Raw genomic sequence first — 23,627 nt, forward strand, 5'->3', positions numbered from 1 at the left:
CTCCCTGGGAAGCGCACCATCAAAAAAGGTGGGAAAGTAGTTCACAGAAAAGCCACTGGAGACAATTTCACCAAATATAGATTAGCTCATACTACATACCAATCCCTACCATTTTCACAAATTTGATTGGAATTCCATTTAGTCATTTAGCCTGTAGACCTCTCTAAATACCCTGAGGTAAATTACTTCACAAAACACATCTGAAGTGTTGGAATTGACAACCAATGAAAATGTTACTTTCATTTTCTACTTTTTTTACCTGACATTTCATTGGTTATATACCTGAATATATATAAAGGAAGAGAAGAAAACACAGCCATTTTGACTACTACTTCTTGCTGTACATTTCAATAGTATTTTCACTAATTCCTTCAACTTCTTTCTAAAGGTAAGTTTTTATTTTTAAAACTGAAGTATATTGTGCACTATAAGTTAATATGGTAAACTTTTTCTGATAGATATATACTATCCCTCTGTAGTAGTTATAGATTTAGAGAGACTTCTCTGTTATAGTTAATGATGGAGTTAGGCTTCTCTTGTATAATTATGAATTTACTTACGTTAAATCACATACACATTTTTATATTCCTACTTCCACTCTGATACTATACACTGCCCAAAGATAAATTCACTGATAAAAAATGCCTATCTAAAATTATTCCCAACATTGCCCTATCTCTACTAATATATATTTTTTTAATTCAAATTTCAGGCAAAATGGAAGGCGAAAACCAAGTTTCTTTTGAAATGGACCTGCAAGACAGCAGCCAAGAATTGATTGATACAATTGATCAAATTGACATTGAATTTTTCGATGAAACTTAAGACAATGAACTACTGCAATGTGTACAAGCAGTAGATAACCTCCTTGCAAATGAGGACATTTTACACCCTCAGAGACTACAATGTATATTCCATGATAATTATGAAATTTCTGACAATGAAATGTTAGAAAGTTTAATAAATTATGAAACACAATCACATTAAAAAAAATGCTTAAAAAATAAAGAAAATAAAAAATAATCAACAAAAACAACAATCAATTAACATACAGCATTTGAAAAGTCTATCATTCATTTTTCATTGCAGTACGCTGCCCAGAACGCTTCCCGGTTCGCGGACCGGGCGCTCCCCACGCAAAAAAAAATAACTTTTTTTTTTTTTTTTTTGCCCCGCGGGGCCCTTTTAAAACCTCCACATTAAACCTAGGGGGTCAGGGAGGATCTAGTATCCCCCCTTATGGTCATTTTCGCCTTTGTTTTGCCCTCCTCTTGTCTCTCAATCCTACCGAGAGACAAGATGGCGGCCGCTCCGGACTGTTTGGAATGTTGACAGACACCGGAGAGCCAATCAGCTTAGCTACGCGAAGTTTTGGTACGCTTAAGGTCCGCGGACAGGAGCGCTGCCCGGAGCGCGCTTACAGATATATATCTTTTTTTAAACGTTAATTTCTCAAAATCCACTGGAGCACATATATTGAGACCTAGAAAAGGCACATCGGGCTACCAGTCCCTACAATTTTGCCAAGTTTCGTGCAAATCCATTCAGCCGTTCGGGCTAAAAGTGAGGCCCACCGCCCTATGGAAAACTCAATGTTAAAAACGCGTTTTGGGACCCCCCTTTTTTCTCGGCCCCCCCTGGACGAACCCCCCCCAAATTTCCAGGGGCTGCTCAGAAACAAAATGTGCCATTTTCCAGAAAATTTCAGCCAATTCCGTCCACAAACGCCAAAGTTATTAGACATAGAATTTTCAAAAATCCCATAGGGAAAAAATCCTAACTATATATACCTACTGGCGACCGCCAGTAGGTAATATATATATATATATATATATATATATATTACCTACTGGCGGTTCCAAAGCAGACTGACCCGGGGAAGCTCCGTGTCTAATTGATGCAACTGAAGCACTGTACAACAGCTGCGCAACGCTCTACCCACTGGAGGGTTACAAATAATTGAAACGGACTCCTTGACTCACGAGCACGACGGGGTTATGGAAAATATCTAATTGGAACAACAACTCCGAGGGAGACCCCCAAGAACAATAGAAATAACTAGAAAACTCGGACTGTGAATCAAGGGGTCACGGAGTAAGACACGACCACAAGTCCCAAAATGCATTTGCCTCCAATGGCATTTCCACAAATAAATGCCATTGGAGGCAAATGAATTGCGTAAAAAACACCGGACTGGGGAGTGACACAGAGCGAGGCTTACCTTTTGAAAAAGTTCCAGGCGGAATGAAACATGTCAAGGACTGAGCCGCAAGCCGCTTGTTTCATCTCAATAAAGGCAATTTTAACGAAGTTTCCTGGTGTGGCCAAGGGTTTTTTTCCCCCGTGGAAACGAACACTGTGGAGAATATATATCGGCTTGGTTCAGCCGAAGGCTTAACACCACCACAAGAGCGCCGGCAATCTCCCGCATTGAACCAGTGTGTGTGAAGTCGGTAAAACCGAAGAAGGGAGATTGGTGCCGCCGGGGACCTCACCTCGGTTTTGGTTCTGGTGTCGGTTTCCAAAGCAGACTGACCCGGGGAAGCTCCGTGTCTAATTGATGCAACTGAAGCACTGTACAACAGCTGCGCAACGCTCTACCCACTGGAGGGTTACAAATAATTGAAACGGACTCCTTGACTCACGAGCACGACGGGGTTATGGAAAATATCTAATTGGAACAACAACTCCGAGGGAGACCCCCAAGAACAATAGAAATAACTAGAAAACTCGGACTGTGAATCAAGGGGTCACGGAGTAAGACACGACCACAAGTCCCAAAATGCATTTCAAACAGGAAGTGATTCCACAAATAAATGCCATTGGAGGCAAATGAATTGCGTAAAAAACACCGGACTGGGGAGTGACACAGAGCGAGGCTTACCTTTTGAAAAAGTTCCAGGCGGAATGAAACATGTCAAGGACTGAGCCGCAAGCCGCTTGTTTCATCTCAATAAAGGCAATTTTAACAAAGTTTCCTGGTGTGGCCAAGGGGTTTTTTTCCCCCGTGGAAACGAACACTGTGGAGAATATATATCGGCTTGGTTCAGCCGAAGGCTTAACACCACCACAAGAGCGCCGGCAATCTCCCGCATTGAACCAGTGTGTGTGAAGTCGGTAAAACTGAAGAAGGGAGATTGGTGCCGCCGGGGACCTCACCTCGGTTTTGGTTCTGGTGTCGGTTTCCAAAGCAGACTGACCCGGGGAAGCTCCGTGTCTAATTGATGCAACTGAAGCACTGTACAACAGCTGCGCAACGCTCTACCCACTGGAGGGTTACAAATAATTGAAACGGACTCCTTGACTCACGAGCACGACGGGGTTATGGAAAATATCTAATTGGAACAACAACTCCGAGGGAGACCCCCAAGAACAATAGAAATAACTAGAAAACTCGGACTGTGAATCAAGGGGTCACGGAGTAAGACACGACCACAAGTCCCAAAATGCATTTCAAACAGGAAGTAATTCCACAAATAAATGCCATTGGAGGCAAATGAATTGCGTAAAAAACACCGGACTGGGGAGTGACACAGAGCGAGGCTTACCTTTTGAAAAAGTTCCAGGCGGAATGAAACATGTCAAGGACTGAGCCGCAAGCCGCTTGTTTCATCTCAATAAAGGCAATTTTAACGAAGTTTCCTGGTGTGGCCAAGGGTTTTTTTCCCCCGTGGAAACGAACACTGTGGAGAATATATATATATATATATATATATATATATATATTACCTACTGGCGGTCGCCAGTAGGTATATATAGTTAGGATTTTTTCCCTATGGGATTTTTGAAAATTCTATGTCTAATAACTTTGGCGTTTGTGGACGGAATTGGCTGACATTTTCAGGAAAATGGAACATTTTGTTTCTGAGCAGCCCCTGAAAATTTGGGGGGGGTTCGTCCAGGGGGGGCCGAGAAAAAAGGGGGGTCCCAAAACGTGTTTTTAACATTGAGTTTTCCATAGGGCGGTTAGCCTCACTTTTAGCCCGAACGGCTGAATGGATTTGCACGAAACTTGGCAAAATTGTAGGGACTGGTAGCCCGATGTGCCTTTTGTAGGTCTCAATATATGTGCTCCAGTGGATTTTGAGAAATTAACGTTTAAAAAAAGATATATATCTGTAAGCGCGGACCAGGCAGCGCCCCGGTTCGCGGACCTTAAGCGTATCGGAACTTCGCGTAGCGAAGCTGATTGGTTCTCCGGTGTCTGTCAACATTCTAGACAGTCCGGAGCGGCCGCCATCTTGTCTCTCGGTAGGATTGAGAGACAAGAGGAGGCCAAAACAAAGGGGGAAATAACCATAAGGGGGCATAGTAGATCCTCCCTGACCCCCTAGGTTTAATGTGGAGGCTTTAAAAGGGCCCCGCGGGGCAAAAAAAAAAAAAATTTTTTTTTGTTTTTTTTCGTGGGTAGCGCCCGGTCCGCGAACCGGGAAGCGTTCTGGGCAGCGTACTGCAATGAAAAATGAATGAGAGACTTTTCAAATGCAGTATGTTAATTGATTGTTGGTTTTGTTGATTATTTTTTATTTTTTTTTATTTTTTAAGCAATTATTTATTATTGTGATTGTGGTTGAAAATTTAATAACATTTCTAACATTTAACTAGTTTATTAATTACATATAAAAATGATTAAAGACTCAAACAATTTTTTAATATTACATACAATTTTATTTTTCGGATTGTTTTTCAAAATTTAATAGAACGTCTAGCATTTGACTGTCCGATATGTCCTCTTGTTGAGTGAACATAAGTTCCCACATTTGACCGTCATCATAATGAAGTAAATGATCCACAGATTCTACACATTGAACTAATTCATGGTCCCGTGATTCATCCATGAAATCTGAGTCATCATTGTCCTCAATATCTTTTTCTGTGTTGTTCTCCAGAACAATTTCAAAGGAAACATTCTGCTCACCTTCCATTTTCTTGCTGTAATTTGCATAAAAAATAAATATATCAGTAGAGATAGGGCACTGTTGGGTTTAAGTTCAGACAGGTACTTGTGAGTTTATAACAGAGAAGTAATCTATGGGCACTGTATGGTTTCAGGCGTGAAGTAGTACTATTGAAAAGTGCCTGTGAAGAAGCCTAAGTAAATTCATAATTATACCACAGAAACCTAAATCAATCCATAATTATAATAAAGAAGCCTTTCTCAATGTCTAACTCTTACAGAGGGATAGTATATAACTATCTGAAAATGTTTTCAAATTTATAAAATAATATCTCACCTTCTAAAATCAAGTTTAAGTTGTGAGTGAAAATGATCTTGCAATGTAGTTCAGGAAGTAGTAGTCAAAATGGCTGTGTTTCTCTCTCTTCCTTTATATATATTCAGGTACATAACCAATCAAATGTCAGGTAAAAAACTATAGAAAATGAAAGTAACATTTTCATTGGTTGTCAATTCCAACACTTCAGATGTGTTTTGTGAAGTAATTTACCTCAGGGTATTTAGAGAGGTCTACAGGCTAAATGGCTAAATGGAATTCCAATCAAATTTGTGAAAATGGTAGGGATTGGTATGTAGTATGAGCTAATCTATATTTGGTGAAATTGTCTCCAGTGGCTTTTCTGTGAACTACTTTCCCACCTTTTTTGATGGTGCGCTTCCCAGGGAGCGACCCGGTACGCGAACCGTTGAGCGCCTCGGTTCGCGGACCTTAAGCGTTCCAGGAGTCCACCATTTTGTGTTTCGGTCGAATTAAGATACAAGATGGAGGGCAAATAATGTTCAGAATGGGTAGAAGGGGGCACGGTAGAGTTATCTTGACCCCCTAGGTTTTCTGAGGGTGGCTGAGGAGGCTTATATGTGCGAAAAAAAAACATTTTTTTTAAAAATTTCGCGAGGTTAGCTCCCGGTTCGCGTACCGGGTAGCGGCCCCGGTAGCGTACTTTGTTGAAAATTAGTGAAAAATGTTAGAGTTAAATAATAATTGTGAGTGATCAGATGTAGGGTAGCTCTGAGAAGAGCTTTTGGGTTTATGGTACATTTAGGTACTTATAAGTAGGTACCAATGCACATTCTTAAATTCAGAGTGAAAATTCTGTTGCCCTCATCTGAGAAGTGAACTCCATCTCCTCTGTAGATATCTTGCATGTAGTAACGCAAGTTATTGTTGTACAGGGAGCCCATTCCATGGTCTCTCATGTAAGCTGAAACAGATTTGTTTACATGCTTCCTCGACTTCTCAATTTGTGGACAAAATTGGTTTGACCACCTCCATTTCTGTCTTTGGCATATATTTGAATATACCAAGGCAGTCTGAGGAAAAAGTGCCATTAATTGCTCAAAGGTGTCCTTTAATAGCATTTCCAGACCTACACCAGTCAAAGTGCCCAAGTCATTACCTCCACAGTGCACAATTAACAGGTCAGGTTTTGGCAAATGCATAAAGGTTTTCACCAATGGTATCAATTGGTGACATTGTAATCCTCCGTGGCCAAACCACTTAATTTCCACATCTTGTAAATTGAGGTTAGGTAAATTCCTGCTTTCAACGTACCTTTGAGCCCAGTGAATATAACTATGTCCAACAATCCAGACAGAAAACATGGTGAGAGAAGGTTCTCCTGCAGTCAGATGAAGTGTGGCAATGAAATGGCAGTTGAAAAAATGAGAGTGTAAAATGAAAAAAAAAATGTGGAGTTTCTGTGTTCATGAAGCAGTAACAGTGATTGGTGGATTTTGATTGATGAAAACAGAAAGTTAGGGTGCACGGATGTGTTCTTTGAAAGATGTATTTTGAATGGTCAATAAAAAATCATTAAATGAAAGAATGCACTGGATATGCAGGTGCACTGAGAGTTCAGAGTTCAATTGCAACAAAGTTGTGTAAACTTGCAAACACCAGAAGTCTTCCAAGAGGTGGTTGCTATGGAAAATAGGCAGAAAGGGCAGAGGGGGGAAGGGTTTTCATTTGAAAAAAAGTGAGGGAAGAGTTTTGATTGGGTGACATGAGAAATATGTGTGAAGAATTACAGCATTTCTGTGCTTTTGATAGCTGCAGACTCTGGAGTGCATACCTTTTGCTCTGCTGAAGACAAATTGGTGTGTTTCTGAGACTGTTTTCAAACTCAAAGTATTTGCTAAGGTGAGAAAATATTTCTTTAATTTAGATAGAGAACAGTGTGCTTTAAGGAGAAAATTATGAATTATGTGGCGCAAATTGCTTGTAAATATGCTCCCACATGTGCATGGAAAATTTTGATTTCGAATGTTTGTGTTACATAGCCATGTTAAAAGTGACCCAACCATGCTGGAAAGGCAATCAAAAAATGCTTTCATGTGTTTTAATGACATTTTAAGTCATTTTCCCATGTGCAGTGTTTTGAAATTATGATTTGAAAATCGTTTTTGGGGAAAAGGAATTGTTTTTAAATTCATGACAAGGACATAATGGTGTATGCTTCTTTATAAGGCAATTGACTGTCCCTGATGTTATTTTTCTCATTTTAGTGTAAGACCTTTCTCTGTGGCGCAAATTGCTTGTAAATATGCTCCCACATGTGCATGGAAAATTTTGATTTTGAATGTTTGTGTTACATAGCCATGTTAAAAGTGACCCAACCATGCTGGAAAGGCAATCAAAAAACGCTTTCATGTGTTTTAATGACATTTTAAGTCATTTTCCCATGTGCAGTGTTTTGAAATTATGATTTGAAAATCGTTTTTGGGGAAAAGGAATTGTTTTTAAATTCATGACAAGGACATAATGGTGTATGGTTCTTTATAAGGCAATTGACTGTCCCTGATGTTATTTTTCTCATTTTAGTGTAAGACCTTTCTCTGTGGCGCAAATTGCTTGTAAATATGCTCCCACATGTGCATGGAAAATTTAGATTTTGAATGTTTGTGTTACATAGCCATGTTAAAAGTGACCCTACCATGCAGGAAAGCCAATCAAAAAACGCTTTTATGTGTCTTAAGGACATTTTAAGTAATTTTCCCATGTGTAGTGTTTTGAAGTTATGATTTGAAAATCGTTTTTGAGGTAAAGGAATGTTGTTAAAATTTATGTGCGCCATATGCCCCCAAATTTCTTTTTTAGGGGTGCAGCAGGGTGTTCTTGAGACACCCCTGCACCTTTGGAAAAAATTCCTAATTTGTGATGAGCAAATTGTTAATCGCAAATTGCACCTTCATTTATATGAGCCTCCTAGCCCATGGAAATGAATGGGTAATTTGCAATTAGCAATTTTCTCATCGCAAATTTGGAATGGTAAAGAATCGCTATTTATTCCTTAAAATTCGCTTTTTTGGAAATGCAAAATAGTTATATGATACATATGGCGGTTGATGTCTAACAAGATAAGAAGCTTATGGATTCATTTATGCTGACTGGCGCAATGAAGTAGACATCACTTACTTCATTGGTAGAGCTTTACATGTATTATCTCCTCTGTATTCTTCATCAAGCGTAACTTTAATCTGCAATCCTGAGTAGGCCTCACTTTAAACAAACCTCTGGATAGGCCACATCTTATTGTTATCCTGAATTAATCATTTAAAATGCTAGGGACAGATTTATGATAGGTGTATGCCTCTTTTGCGCCACTTAGAAAACATTGTCCATGGGGAAATGACTTAAAATGTCCTTAAGACACATGAATGTGTTTTTTTAAAACGTTTGCAATTTTTTTGGGTCACTTTTAACATGGCTATGTGACTCAAACAGTCAAAATCTAAATTCGCAATGCACAGGTGGGAGCATATTTACAAGGAATGTGCTCCATGGGGAAAGGTCTTATAATGTAATATGGGAAAAATGACATCAGAGACACTGAAATGCCTTATAGAGAAGCATACACCATTATGTCCTTGTCATAAATTTGCAAACCATTACTTTTCCCCAAAAACGATTTTCAAATCATAATTTGAAAACACTGCACATGTGGAAATGACTTAAAATGTCATTAATTCAAAATTTGCGATTCCTTAAATGCAATGTATCAAACAAAAAATATGTAAAAAATGATATTAAGGATTTGGAAACTACCACCAACTTCTAGTTTGTGGTAATTTGCGAATTCTTTTCAAAAAGCATTTTTTTCTAAAAAACAAAAGGTCCCATATGACGCCCATACATGCCCTTAGGGCATGTAGGTGTGCCATATGCCCCCAAATTTCTTTTTCAGGGGTGCAGCAGGGTGTTCTTGAGATACCCCTGCACGCTTGAAAAAATTCCTATTTTGTGATGAGCTAATTGCTAATCGCAAATTGCAACCTTCATTCCTATGAGCCTCCTAGCACATGGAAATGAATGGGTAATTTGCAATTAGCAATTTGCTCATTGCAAATTAGGAATAGTAAAGAATTGCTATTTATTCCTTAAAATTTGCTATTTAGGAAATGCAAAATAGTTTGATGGTACATATGGTGGTTCATCTGTAACAAGATAAGAAGCTTAGGGATACATTTATGATGACTGGCGCAATAAAGTGCACATTACTTACTTCATTGGTAGGCCTTTACATGTATTATCTCCTCTGTATTCTTCATCAAGCGTAACTTTAATCTGCAATCCTGAGTAGGCCTCACCTTAAACAAACCTCTGGATAGGACACACTTTATCGTCATCCTGGATTAATCATTTAAAAAGCTAGGGACAGATTTATGATAGGTGTATGCCTCTTTTGTGCCACTGTGCGTCACTTTTATGATGCAGCGGTGGTGCAAAAGATTTGCTATGAGGCGACAACATTACAAATTGATGCATTTAGGCAGATATGTCATGGTGTAAAAAAAACGTACCACATGAAACCGATGCAGCAGTGATGCAAAAGATGCACCATGTCGCAAGACAGGCCTCACTTGGGGCCATATGTATCAAGCTAATTAGCATTCGCAAAGATCAAAATTCTACGAATTTTGGCCTTTGCGAATGTTAATTAGACAAATGGTATGTATCAAACAAGTTTGATGCAAAATAAGGAGTAGCAAAATTTGCTATTCCTTATTTTGCAATTGCACTGAAGGATTTGCAAATTTTGTGACTACTTAAATGCAATGTATCAAACAAAAACTATGTAAAAAATGACATTAAGGATTTGGAAACTATTGTGGTAAATTGGTGGTAATTTGTGAATTCTTTTCAAAAAGCTTTTTTTCAAAAAAACAAAAGGTGCCATATGACGCCAACACATGCCCTTAGGGCATGTATGTGTGCCATATGCCCCCAAATTTCTTTTTCAGGGGTGCAGCAGGGTGTTCTTGAGACACCCCTGCACCCTTGGAAAAATTCCTAATTTGTGATGAGCAAATTGCTAATCGCAAATTAAACCTTCATTCCTATGAGCCTCCTAGCCCATGGAAATGAATGGGTAACTTGCAATTAGCAATTTGCTCATCGCAAATTAGGAATGGTAAAGAATCGCTATTTATTCCTTAAAATTCGCTATTTAGGAAATGCAAAATAGTTTGATGATACATATGGCAGTTCATCTCTAACAAGATAAGAAGCTTAGGGATAGATTTATGATGACTGGCGCATCACCAGGGATGTGCCAGTCATCCTGCGCCGCTGTTCCGCCACCCATGGTGTGCTGCATTTACAATGCGGCGCAGCATGGGGCAAAGACGGCACAGATGCGTGACGCATCTGTGCCGTAAAGGTGGCGCATTGCTGGAGTTGTATCACAAGTGCGATGCAGCTCCAGCAAGGCTCAGGGGTGCCCCATCTCCACAATGCTGCGTCAAGACCTATGCCAGCTTCAAGCAGGCGCAGGGTTTGATGCAGCTTTCTCCTATCTGATTGTAAATGCGGCACACCATGGGTGGCAGAGCAGTGGTGCACGTTAACTGGTGCATGCCTGGGGATGTGCCATTTAACATAAATCTGCCCCTTTACATTTAAGTATGTGCAGGGGACACAGAGTCGGTGAGGCTTATCCAAGGTTAAGAAGAGATGAGTCCTGTTCAGTGAAAAATTAGACATAGGCTTCACCTGCTCAGCATCGCTGGACATGGCTAAATAATAGCTGCAAAATGTTAATCTTGTTAAACAATTTTACTATTATAATCTCTGAGATTTGTCTCTTACTCTGCAACATCTCATTGTTGTTATCTTTCTTTAAAGATAAAGACAACCTCAACATGAGCGACAATCTGCAATCAGTTGATTTTGACCTCATCATTGAACTTGTAATTGAAACATCAGTGGATGTTGATCCTTTGGATGATTTAAATCCTGAGGATGAAGAAGAGCGTGATGAGGATGCAGATTTGTCCGAATTATATGATATAGGATGGGAAGCTGACCTGCTTGAGCCTTTGGAAATATAAACATTTATTTTTAAAATTTATAATTAATAAAAAGTAAAAAGGTAAACCGTTTAATTTAAAAATAAAGACACCTTCAAAAACAGGTTATGTGTAGTGTCTTCAATAAAATATTAAAATATGCTCATAAAATTAGATCAGATTCACATATAAAATAGCATAGGTAACATAAATATAAATGTCATTTCTTTTCTGGTATTTCTGTATTGTAAATTTGCCAACGACTAAAAAATCTTCTAATTAAAATGTCAAGTAGTGTGTTAAGTTTTTGATCACTGTTACTGATTTACTGTTTGGTAATAATGGTTAATAACATTTTTTATTATATTTTTCCACAGATTCAACTGCAGATCATTTCAAGATTTCACCATGCCTACAATAGAAAGACAGATAAAGGCTGCAAAACGTCAAAGACAGCAGGTGAAAAAAAAAACGCAGCAGTCCTCTAACAAAAAGATTTCTCAAGCCACGAAGAAAGCACCGGGTAAGAGCTCTAAATATTTCATAAGAAATATTTGTAGTAAAAAAAATATTACTACAGAAAATGTTTCAGTCCATAAAACGAGAAGGAAATCAAATGGAAAGGAAAGGACAATGAAAAATGTTACTGCTAGAGCAAGAGATAAATCTGTGCATGATAGTAGAAGGAAACAACAGTTTAGGGAGATTCGTAAACGAATGTTCCGGAACAGGATAATTGGCAATTTGTTAAAAAATATTAAGAAAGGTCAACAGAAACTAGTTTTTTATAAGAGAAAAAAAAAGTTGAGAAAGTTATTGATCAGGCATTTGAAATTAAACGTAAGTTATTTATTTTGATAATCAATAGAATTAGGAAGCTAAACAAGGCAATTTTTGATTTCAAAAGAAATAGTAGATGGAAGAGAATAGTTAATCGTAGTAATTTTTGTGAAGTTTTTTCTGGAGAATGGATGCATAGTTCAAGCTGTGAGGCATTTTTTAATGAGGAGAGTTATTTCCAGGATAATGATTTGGTGCATGCAGTTGACACCAGTGGTCGTGCTTATGAAGTGAAAGATGGTTGTCCAGTTGAAAAAGAAAAACTTGTGACAACAGAGGCAGAAGAGGTGTTAGGTAATGAGGTTTTAGGAAGACGTGGTAAGGGTCCTGTGTACACCTGGAAGTGTAGTAGTATTTGCAGTGTGCGACAGGATTCCATCAATTTGCTTTGTGATTTTGTACGGTCATTTAATAAAAAAAGTTTGAAGCAGAAAATGATGTTGTTGCAAGAATTAGATCCTTGCAGAGTAAGAGAAGTGACAGGTTTGCATGGTCATTCACTGGCTTGTCTTTCCAGGAGAGTATGCCAGAGTGTTTTTCATCATTTCAGGATGCTAGCAGTGCATCATAACAAAGTGAGGAAATTAGTTAGAATGTTGTATTATGCTAAGAGTCCAGCAATTATGCTGAAACAATTATGCGCTGCTCTTTTGCATGGTTTTGAAATAGATGTGAAGAATATATGTGAAGAAATTGAGTTTTGTTACTTTGGAAGTAAAGAGGAGAATGTTGAAATTGAGCAAGAAGAAGAGGGTCATGTGGAAGATAGTGTACAGGTTTCTAGTACAGATAATTTCCAGAGGGAAATTGCGACGTTTGAGGTGAAATCAAGTGAGAGGCCTAATTTCACTTGTGTGTGTTGTCGACGCACTTATTATAAGAATCAGACTAAGTTAGTGGATTTATATGCAAAAAGTGAAAGGGAAAATAATAGTGAATGGAAGGATTTTGCAACATACTTGATGGTAGAAAATTGTTTTGATTTGGGATTGGATCAACGTGTGTGTACTTATTGTTGTTGCAAATTAAATCAAAACCAGATGCCTGCTAGAGCAGTTCATATTAATCTGGAATTGGTTGAGATTCCTTCTGAATTGAAGGATTTAAATACTTATGAATCTATTTTGATTCAAAGTATCCATCCCTTTCAGGCTATTGTAAGAATGGAGCCAAAGACAGGGAAATTGCCTCCATCAGATTTACAGAGAGGATTAAAGGGAAGAGTTGTTTATTTGCCTCTAGATTTGAAGAAAAACATTAACACAATTGGAGTAGAAAAAGTGGAAGAGGAACCTCTGGTTATCTTAGTTAATGGGGTTCCGACAAAGAATAAGAAAATATGGCAAGATTTAGTAGATGTTAGGAAAGTCAAAAAGGCAACATTGTATTTGAAAAAAAATAATAAATACTATAAGAATGTATATGTTGCAGAAGAGGAAGTAAGTGAGGAAGAGGATAGCGATTTGTGTGCTGGTCAAATTGAGAAAGTAGAACCCTCTACTAGTGAAGAAATATATGAACATTATAGTGTTCATCCTTTGCATTCCAAGGAAGTCATGGGGAATGCTATTGAGTTGTTTCAAATGAAACAAGCCAAAGGGAGTCCCATTAGTGTTTGGGAGGAAAGTTTGGAAGCTCAGTGTTTCCCACAGCTTTTTCCAACAGGTCAGGGAGGAAGATATGATGAGCGACCTCATCAAATTCCTGCTTCTGAATACCGGACTTTGCGATTGTATGCAGGAGATGCTAGGTTTCGACAATGCATTCCTTATTTGTTTCATCTCCTGTTTGAAAGCGATCTGTCTGGACTGTCATATGCAGTGAACCACATCTTGAAAAGTGGTATACACATGCAAAACATCTCGGCAAGTGACTTTATGGATAAAGTCAATGTCCAAGATAGTATTTTGGATTCTCACCTGATTAATCTCATGGCGTGTCAGCGTGGTACTAATGAGTACTGGTACCGTCGTCATGGTGATTTAAAATGTATGCTGAGGAACTTAGGTACTCCCACATGGTTCCTCACTCTGAGCTGTGCCGAGTATGGCTGGGAAGACTTACTTGAATTTCTACGAGAGGCAAATGCTAACGTAGATAACATCGAATTCAAGACACCCGGAGAACTGTGCTCTTTGGATCCAGTCAATGTATGTAGGTACTTCAATCATAGATTTGAAGCTATGATGTCTTTCATCATGAATAAGAAGAATCCACCTCTTGGAGAGGTGTTGGATTTCTTCTGGAGAAAGGAGTACCAAGCAAGAGGTGCTCCTCATATACATATGTTGCTGTGGATCAAGGATGCACCTAAATTTGGAACGGATCCAGAAGACTCAGTGATGAGTTTCATCCAACAGTATTCTACGTGTGCTGTTCCAAACGCAAAGGAGAAGAAAAGCCTAAGAGAAAAAGTTCTGCGTTTCCAAAGCCATCGATGTGGAAAGTACTGCCGTCGTAAATTCCGAAACAAAGACAAGTTCTACACTAAATGTCGTTTCGGCTTTCCACGACCGGTGATTTCTAAAGGAAGAGTAAACAGTTTGATGTCTTCGCTGCGACACAATGTCATGAAGAAATCACCTAAAAACACTTACAATTTGAAGAGGAACGAAGAGTCCAAGTACATCAACGACTACAACCCGGTGATTTTGTCCATGTGGAATGCTAACATGGATATACAGTTTGTGGCTGATAACTGTATGGCTGTGGCTCGGTATGTGACGTCTTACATCACCAAAAAAGAGAAGACAGAATTGAAGGATATGTGGGAGGACATTTCCCATGAAAAGAGCCTCAGCAAGAAGTTGTACAGTTTCAGTCTGAAGATGTTGTCGCATCGAGAAATCGGAGCGTACGAATGTTCTGACCGGTTGTCTTCAGCAAGTCTCTATGCCAAGTCCAGGAGTATCGTTTGGGCGAGTCTTGGTCTTGCTGCAACGCGTAATCGAGTTCTCAAACCTGTGCGGGAAATTGAGTATTTGGCGGAAAAGGAGCCAAACAGTACCGACATTTTGAAGACAAACATGTTGGATACATATTATCCAAATCGAAGCAGTCACCTCGAGAATGTTTGTCTGTATGAGGTTCTGCAAAATTACATATTCAAGAGGAACATCAAAGAAGATACTGAGAAAGGAGTGTATGCTGTAATAGGAAGTGAGGGATGTCTGGTCAAGCAAAGAAAATGCCACTTGGTAAACCATCGAAAATTGAGTGGCGAATCTCCTGAAAAAAAGGAGTTTTTCTATTTAGCACTTTTGCAACTTTTCAAGCCTTGGCGTGCAGAAGAGGAACTGCTTGGAGATTTCCTCTGTTACGAAGACTCTTTCAATGCCGCCAAGGAGACCATAGAATGTCCTGCTTTTCCCAAATATGTAGAAATGTTGAATGCGGAAATTGAGCAGGAAGCAACGATTGCAGCCGAGATTGCCAGAGACAGTTCTCAGGACAGTCAGAGTTCTGCTTCATTGAGTCAGGATCCACTAGGAGGACCTGTTATCGAAAATGAAGCTGCCACTGCTATGAATGAAGTGGAAAGAGCCATGGCACATGCTCAAGAGGATGCGGTTAACTTAGAAGAGTTGGAAAGACAACTCAACGTTGAGCAGAGGAAAATATATGACGAAGTTACCATGCAAATTGATCATGGATTAAGTCATGATAAGAAAGAGTGCTCATGTACGTCGTTGAAGCCTGTCCGACTGTACGTGAGTGGAGAAGCGGGAACTGGAAAAAGTTTCCTCATTAAAGCAATTTCATGCTATTTGCAGGAAAGGACAGAGTCATCGCTGTCTTGTGTTGTCACTGCTCCAACTGGACTGGCAGCACATAATATTAAAGGGATTACTTTACATCGTTTACTGATGCTGCCAGTGGAGCATGACAACAAATTACAATATCACAAGCTATCTGGAGATGCTTGTTTTGAAGTTTCAAGAATCTTGAGGAAAATGAAACTTCTTATCATTGACGAAGTAAGCATGGTTTCCAATGTCATGCTTGCCTTTGTGCATTTGAGGATGCAAGAAGTTCTCAAAACAGAGTATGATGTGTTATTTGGTGGCAAACACATCATTGTTTTCGGAGATCTTCTGCAGCTGACACCAGTGAAAGGGCAACCTGTGTTCAAAATGCTCACGCATGAAGATACCAGGAAGTGCCTAGGCAGCATTGGCAACGTCAATATATGGTTAAACTTCAATTATGCTGAACTGCATGAAAATATGCGTCAGGCGAAGGATGAAGTTTACAAGACTATTCTACAAGATGTTAGAATTGGAAAAGTGACCGAGCATGGGAAAGAAGCTTTACATGCACGATTACTGTCAAATTTATATCCAGAACAAGATGTTGTGCCTGAGAATATTTTTCAGAAAATTACTGAGAAGAAATCTGGAATATGTTTGATGCCAACTCTTGCAGAATGTGCCAAATTTAACAACAAAATGTTGCATTTAGAAAAGCAAGAGATTGTGAAACTGGAAGCTATTGATAGAGTAGAGCATATGGGATCAACAATTATTTTGTCTGAGAATCTGAAAACAAAATTGGATTCATTAGAGAAGAGTATATCTAAAACTGCAGGTTTTGAAAAGACTCTGAATGTGTGCTTGAACTGCCGTATAATTTTAAGAAGGAATTTACATGTTGAAAGAGGTCTGGTAAATGGATCAATGGGTAATGTTGTTGATTTTGTAAAATACAGAAATAGAGATGGAATTGAATTTTTAAAAATTAAATTTGATGGCATTGAGGAAGTACAGCTAATTGCTCGTTGTTCTGCTAGATTTTTGCTTGTAAAAGACTTATATGTTCGCCGTAAGCAGTTTCCTGTTTGCTTGGCATATGCGGTGACAATCCATAAATCGCAAGGTTTAAGTGTAGACAGTGCATTGGGGAATATTGGCAGTTCTGTGTTCAAGGAGGGTATGGCATATGTGGCATTGTCACGAGTTAGAACTTTATCGGGATTGTACTTGATTGAGTGTGATGTCACAAACATTTGTGCGGATCTAGATTGTGTTAAGGAATACAATAGGTTAAGAAGAGAGTATGCGCCACATTTGCCTCAGTATCCTTTGTTTGAGAAAGGTGTGGTAGGCCGTAAACGAAGAAATGAGAACAATACTGGGGAGGTTGTAGCAAAAAGACAAAAAGTCAATGAACCTAAAATTACAAGCAGAAACAAAAAGGATTCTGTTGAAGATGTTGTTGGTTTTCAGTTTGAAAACAGTTCTGGTGTCAACTGCTATGCTAATGTAGTGATTAATGTTTTGTTTTCTCTAAAAAATGTAAAAGAAGAGATTGTGGTCAATTCTGATCAAAGATTTTGCAGTTTGTTAAATTCTGTGTTAGAGAAATGTACCACTGATAGAAGAAACATAGAAAGTGTGTCTGAAATTCGAAATCTGTTAGACAGATGTTCAGGCCAAACACAATTCTCTCAAAATATTCAGCAAGATTGTCAGGAGTTTTTAATGTATATGCTTGATGTATTACATGCTGAAGGTGTAGATGTAGATCAGCTGTTTGGGCTTTCTTATCAATGGCAGCATGACTGCGAGAACTGTATGGTATCAAGTACTACTAGTGTAGACTCAGAAAGATTTATATATTTAACTTTGCCAGACAGTAAATCAGTCTCCTTTAATAAGCTAGTAAAAGCAGCTGATCACAACATGGAGTGTAGCCAATGTAAATCTGAAATGATGTCCACATTATTTATACGAACATATGGCCAGTACGTCATTTTAATGTTCCAACGATGTAGGCCTGATGGAACAAAATTGACAACTTTAATAAAAAAATTTGTAGCTTCGCAGTTGTCAATATCAGGAAGGACTTTTGTAACTGCAGCAATTATATATCATGACGGCCCTTCAATAACATCAGGACATTACACAGCTTATTTAAAGTCTAGAAATGGCTGGTCATTCTGCAATGATTCTGTTTAGAATTTTCAAAAAAAAATTGCCGTATGACCTTAAAAACTCTTACCTGGTGTTTTTAAAACCAAAATTTTAGGGAAATAATCTCGGGATGTGCTCTGTGGAATTTCAAGAAGTTCTAATGGCTCCTACACTATTTGGCCTTGAGGATAAGTGTAGTTCAGAGACATAACTTCTAACCATAAGACTGGACATTATGGAGAAATAAGTGTACTTTGAATGAGTTCAGAAAAACTGTTTCTTTTTATAAGCTAATTGAAGCAGCCAATCAAAACATGGAGTAGAGGGAATGTAAGTCTGCAATGCTGTCTACTGTTTTACATTGCTTTGTGATTAAAAGTGATGTAGAGAATTAAATAATTGTAGTAGTCATAGAGGTAGTGTAAGTCTGCTTCATAGTAAGCAGTATCAGTGTCATAGGAAATGTAGAACATGACTGAGCAAGAAGGGGAAGATATTACTATTCCAGGATTGTGAAAATGATCTTCAACATTTTAATTCTGAAAGTTGCGGAAATGCCAAATGACGGGATTGGCTTAGAAGAAATACAAGAGTTATAAATGGGTCTGACCAGATTTGGCCTTGAGGAAACTTGTGGTAGAGAGCAAGAAGTCATTTATTGCATGTAACGTGTTTTTAAAAACGATGGAGATTTTCTTTCAGAAAGTGGCGGGCTGAAAGTAATAACAGCACAAAAGAGTGTAAGCTGTTCATAGGACATCCTTGGACGTCATGGAAAGTAAGTTAAATTTAAGGAGTTCTGAATTTTGATTTCTGATGTTGTATGGGTTTTTTAAACACAATCATTTTGATTGTGTTTTTTTTTCCCCGCTGTTACATGATGAATACCTTCAAGTCACTGTTTTTAGTGAAATTTGATACATTCTGAGAACAGCAAAAATAAACCATTTAACATGTATAATTAATGTTCTACTTTTTGTACTTGTGATATACATTTAGAAATGTGAGGTAGATATGGAGAAACTGAGGCTTCTGTAAGTGTCAAAGTTAATGCTTACAGTGCTGCACTTCTGGGTACTGTTTTTTTTTTTTGAAAACTGAATAGGCGTCACCTTAAAGAAACCTCTTGAAAGGACACATCTTATTTGTATCCTGAAAGAATAATTTAAAATGTTAGACACAATTTTATGATGGCTTTACATCTTTTTTGCGCTGCTATTGCATCACTATTGTGAGAGATCAGCAGTGCAAAAGATGCACCATGTTCCAAAATAGGCATCACTTCATCAGCATCAAGATACTGTTTGTTTAAAATATATATCTTTAGGATTGTGTAGGGGACGTATAGCAGCAGAGGCTTCTGTAAATCTCAAAGTTTTTGAAAAACTGTTTCTTCTTGAACCTTTTCCCTTGTCTTTTCAAATTTTTAAATACATGTTTTAATATTTTTGAAATGTTTCTTCTCTCTTTTACAGATTGAAAGTATGAAAAAATATTTGAAAAAGTTAACAAGAATTATAAGGTAAATGTTTTCTACTCTTTTAACCCGCAATCCACTGCTGAAGATGTCACTGACTATGTCATGAATGATGTAATAAGTGGACATGACTTACTTCATTGATAGGCCTTCACATGTATTAATGCATACACTGCTGCACTTCTGTGTACTGTTTCATATGCTGAACTACATCTGCACTATGAGATACCTAAGCAAAGGCAACACAGGTGATGTGATTTTGAAATGAGCAAAAGAAACTCCATGTTTTTCAATTACATTACTTGTGTTTTCTAAGTTTACGGATGATATTGTGCAGATGAACTTTAGGTCTGTCTATGGACACAGAAGAGGTCTGGCCGTTATTCAAGAGTGAAGTGTACATGTTTTACTTGAATGGTAGGCCTTCACATGTATTATCTTCTATGTATTCTCAAACAAGCATAAGTTTGATATGCAACTCTAAGTAGGCCTCATCTTAAACAAAATTTTGGAGAGGACACACCTTATCGTCATACTGAATCAATCATTTAATCTATCACATTTAACATCTATTAGTTCTACTGCTTCATTTCTTTAATCCTTACTTTCATGCGTTTGCTACTTCTCTCATTCCTTTCTCTATTACTTAATTATTCTACTCCTTCCAGTATTTTTCTCAGTCCCTCTCTTCTCATACTTCTTCATTATTATTCACTCATTCTGTCTCTATTAATGTTACTGTTTCTGAATGATGTCAAAAAAAATTTAAAACAAGAACAGTAAGTATAAGGATAGGAAACAGACATTTATGTTACAAGAAAGACAGCTATAGGAAGTAAACAAAAGATACTGTTACTCGCAATCCACTGCTGATGATGTCACTGACCATGTCAAGAATGATATAATATGTGATATGATCAGAAGTGGATTGTGGGTAACAGTATGTTTTCTTTACTACCTGTAGCTGTCTTTCTTTTAACATAACTGTCTGTTTCCTTCCCTTATATTTACTGTTCTTTTTTAAAAAAAAAATTTTTGGTTCGCTCCTGGTTCGCGTACCGGAGTGCAAACTGAAAGCGAACTATAAGAAATAGAGATTGGCAGAGTTTCAAAAATTCTACCAATTTTTTTTATAATGGGGAGGTAGTTCTGAAAAGAACTTTTTTTTTTGGTTTTTGTTGTTTTAAATTTTTTTTATTATTTTTCTGAACATTTTTTATATTTTTTTTGTTTTTTCTGAACATTTTGTAATTTTTTTGTTTTTTTGGGGGGGAGGGGGGAAACAAAAATGATTCATTGAGAAGGGCTCAACAGGAGCAACGAAAAAAAGAAGAATTTATTTTTTGGGGCGTTTCGGGCAATCATGATTTCTGATAGCTCTCATTATAAGAATAATGCTTCTTTCTCCGTGGCAAAGTGTTTGGCCGCACCACACGCACACTTGCCTTACTTCCCCCATGTCTATTTGAATATTCGGGATCACCTCCCTCGCCTCTGGTCCCGATATTTCTTTCACAGCAGATGTTCTCACCATTGCCAGGGGATTTTCTTGTTCATCACGCAGCTGGGCAGCACTATAATTATTTGGGTGCCACCTACTCATATGCCTGTGCATAGTATAATTGCCGAAGCTGTACTTCTTGTCAGTGCCCCTTGACAGTCGATCTTTGCAAATACGGCAAAACACATATCTTGCGTTAACTTTTTTTTGCCCAGCTGGAAATGTAAAAAATTGCCAGATGTAATTTTCCTTTCTGTTGTACCTCCTGGGCTCCTCTGGCAAAAACTGAGGCTCTTCCTCCTCTTCCTCCTCTTCTTGATCTTCCTCAAACATTGGTTGAGCAGGTGGTCCTTTCTTCCCTTGAGGAGGTGGGGGTGGTGGTGGGGGAACACTACCTGAAGCAACAATGGAAGCCATTTCTCAATAAAGTAAAAGGGTCTTTCTCTCACCAAGATGAAAGTCAGAGTGAGGAAAGAAGGAGGGGTTTTCATCATTTGGGAAAAGCAAAAGTTCTCAACCAATGAAAAGTGTTATTTTTAGGTCACCTGACCTAGCCTTCCATTATTATGAAACCAAAAGTGAAATGAACCAATGAAAAGTTTTATTACCAAGTCACATGACCTCTCACGCTCATGTTACGCGCTGCGGAACGCTCCCCGGTTAGCTTCCGGTTCGCTGCGCTTCTCGCCTCGGTCCGCGCCCCGGGACACTTCCGGGTGCGCTAACGCGATACGTCACAAGACGCATTACGCGGCAACGCGATACGTGGCGCTTTCGCGACGCGCCGCGGATCGCTTCCGGGTCGCTGCGCTTCGCGCCTCGGTCCGCGCCCCGGGGCACTTCCGGGTGCGCTAACGCAGTACGTCATAAGACGCATTACGCGGCAACGCGATACCGTCACTATGTTGATTTCTTACCGGTTCGCGGACCGGGTCGCGGCATCTATTTGAGCTAACGGAAAGCTTCCCGGTTCGCGGACCGGGAGCGAAACAAAAAAAATATTTAAAAAAAATTATTAATAAACATATAAAATATATTTTTGTATTTAAAGAAGAATACATTTTACAGCTATAGATATTAGCTTTTAAAAAAACAATGAAATTCACTGAAAAAACCATAGGTTATAGACCATATATAGTTAGGAATTAGCATTTACAAAACCTTGAAAATTCACTGAAAAAACCATAGGTTATACACCATATATAGTTAGGAATTAGCATTTAAAAAACCTTATTTTACTCACACAAAACCATTGAAATTCCATATATAGTTAGTTGTACTAACTATATATCGCGCACCCGCAATCCACTGCTGATCATGTCACATATTACATCATTCATGACATGGTCAGTGACATCACTGATGACATCACTGATGACATCTCAAATGACATCACTGATGACATCACTGATGACATCTCAAATGACATCACTGATGACATCACTGATGACAACATCCAGTGACTGTATTTTTCTGTAAAGTTAAAATATGTCTTACATATTTAAGAATGAGTGGATGTATAAATGTCTGGATGAAGGATTTAGTAGGTGCATGACTGACTGTATGAGTGAGTGATTAAACGTGTCTCACTGAGTGCATGGGTTAGTGACTAAACTGTCTCAATTTGTGCATCATTATGTCTGTTGTTCTATAAAATGCTGCATGTGTTGATCATTAGCTATATGATTAACTATATGGGTTATTGATTGGTTGCCCAAGTATTTGTATGGGAGACTGAGAGTGTGTATGGGTGGCTGGGAGGTGTATGACTCTGTGCATATATGTGCGAGCAGTTGATTCACTAGATGTATGGGTTCAAAAGTGCATGTGGAAACAGCTGTATGGGCGGTTGACTGTGTGCATGAGTGTATTGGTGAGTGAATGGATATCTCAGTGCTACATGTCAAAGTAAGTACATATGTAAAACACAGTACATGTGAGAGTTGACATATATAAATAACTGTGCAAAAGAGCCAGTGAATGTGTGAGTGGCTGTATGGATCATTGTGAACTTGTATCAGGGATTGTATAAGAGAGTAAATATGTGTTAGTATATGTTTGAATAAGTAAGGTGTGTATAACTGTATAGTTGAGGAAATGGAGGTGTGATTGATTCTTTGCATGACTGACTAGGTGTGTAAGTAACTCCATGGATGAGTGACAGTCTGTGAGTGTCTGTTTACACTGAGTGTATCTAAGGTTATATTAGAGTCTGAAGAGGTTCATCGTATTATCACATGAATGATGTCATCAGTGATGTGATCAGTAATGTCAAATGAGATGTCATCAGTGATGTCATCAGTGATGTCATTTGAGATGTCATCAGTGATGTCATCAGTGATGTCATTTGAGATGTCATCAGTGATGTCATCAGTGATGTCACTGACCATGTCATGAATGATGTAATATGTGACATGATCAGCAGTGGATTGCGGGTGCGCGATATATAGTTAGTACAACTAACTATATATGGAATTTCAATGGTTTTGTGTGAGTAAAATAAGGTTTTTTTAATGCTAATTCCTAGCTATATATGGTGTATAACCTATGGTTTTTTCAGTGAATATATATATATATATACATCACATCACAAAAGGGAAAACTACTTCTTTGCTTTATGGGGTATACATATACACAAGAAAAAATAACTGA

This window comes from Lissotriton helveticus, chromosome 8, assembly GCF_964261635.1.
Source record: "Lissotriton helveticus chromosome 8, aLisHel1.1, whole genome shotgun sequence".
NCBI classification, from domain to species: Eukaryota; Metazoa; Chordata; class Amphibia; order Caudata; family Salamandridae; genus Lissotriton; species Lissotriton helveticus.